We start from the raw sequence: 1,892 nt of genomic DNA, 5'->3' as shown, positions 1-1,892 counted from the left end.
GAAGGAAGTTAACATTCCTGATGAGTTGCTCATATATATTTGCAAAATTCAATAAAAAACAAACAAACAAACAAAAAAACCTTAGCTTTCAGTACTGTGGATGCTTCAAATTTGACTGATACACTTTATTTCTTCAATTGCACCATTATTGTTTAACTTGTTTGTCACACTGAAGATCATTTTATAAGATTTTGTACAAGATTTCATTTCTCTGTTAAATAATGAGCTACTATCTTCTTGAATGTAAGGAAATAAGTATATCATAATTGCCATGCATTATGCATTTTTAATCACCAACAGTACACAGCACATGACTTCACAGAATAGGCTTTTAACAGATTATAGTTGATATACTATGTTATTTGCATTATTTGAACTATTAGACTGTTAAAGTGGGTCTACATCTATACTGATGATCATTTAAAATCATGCACCAGATTGGTCTTCAAGTGAAAATACTGAATAACAGTTTATAGAGCTTAAAAAAAGGATCACACCCTTAAGAAACTATAATAATACCAGGTGGCAGATTGTCAACAATGGTATTTTTTAGTGTTCACAGAAGACATACATCATAGCTTCATTTTCCAAATATGATCTTAATTTATACACTACTAAGGCAAACAGGGAGTTATTGATCTGAAAGCTTAATTAAAGTGAAAATATTCCAAATTTATGACAGTATATATCTTTTACTACATTTGTTTTATGTCAGAAGGGTGACTCTCCCTTTTTTTTACCCACTTCCTCCACACAAATTTAATATACAATGCTGGATCTGAGAGTAAACAATAAACACTCTCCTTTGAAAAGAGAGAGAATGGAGAACATCACTGGTTCATAGCAATTCTGAAATCTCTCAGGGTAGGCATTGGGAAGACCTCCACCAAGAGATAGGGAAAAGTCCTTCATCAGGTCCTGTCCTGTACTCTAAGAGGACCTCTCTGTTCAACTGATCTTCATAGCCCCTGGTTTCATCTTCTAAGGATTTCTTACTGTTATACTCATTGGCCACATCTGAAGTTGCAGTCTGAAAATATGTTCTTCGACACTGCAACCTCGTTCTTCAGAATTCATACATCTCTGGTGTATGTAGACATAAGTTAATGAGGTGGGAGAATAACTGTAGCTATAATAAAACTATACAAGACAATTAAAATAATAGAAAACAATGGCTTTCATTTTTATCTTCCCAGAAGTCTGTGGCTACTATAATAGGTATTTCTTGTTTCTTCCCACTCCATATCCCTTCTACTGTTTTTGTTCATTTGTTTGTTTGTTTTCAGTAGGAACAACAAAAAACCTGAAGCTGAACCATCATGAATAGCATCTCAAAGAGATTCACCATCACATTAGTATCATGTGCTGTCCTTTCTAGTTTGGGTTTTTCTTTAAACCTATGAGTTACTCAAATATATCTCTAATACTTTAAAAAAAATTTTTTTTAAAGTAATCCAGAGTTTGTTTCTGTTAAATAAAACCAAAGAATCATAATAGATACACTCAAACCTAATTTTGGATTCTACTGCCTGAAACGGTCCATATTTGAGGGATTCTGAAATTTAGAAGAAATACCTCAAGAGTTTTGAGAAAAAATTACCCCTATAACAGAGTGAGAGCTCTTAACCTGGTTATCTTTGAATAGGCTTTATGTGGCCCCTGAACTGCCTGCAATTATATACACTTTCTTTTAGAGAAATTTACAGCTTTTGTCATATCCTTAAAGAGGATATAATCCATAAAATGCTAACAAGTACTGCCTTAGAAGTTTATTTTCAGTTTTCAAACAACATAAGGGAGAGCCATAGTAAAAGATTTTTTTTATTGCAATTTTTTTTTTTTGAAGAATGGCTTAATACCTAGTCAACTTGGAGAAATTTACTTGGAAATAA

The sequence above is a fragment of the Galeopterus variegatus genome, unplaced genomic scaffold (assembly GCF_000696425.1).
Source record: "Galeopterus variegatus unplaced genomic scaffold, G_variegatus-3.0.2 Scaffold3792, whole genome shotgun sequence".
NCBI classification, from domain to species: domain Eukaryota; kingdom Metazoa; phylum Chordata; class Mammalia; order Dermoptera; family Cynocephalidae; genus Galeopterus; species Galeopterus variegatus.
Note: the sequence above shows the minus strand (reverse complement) of the source record.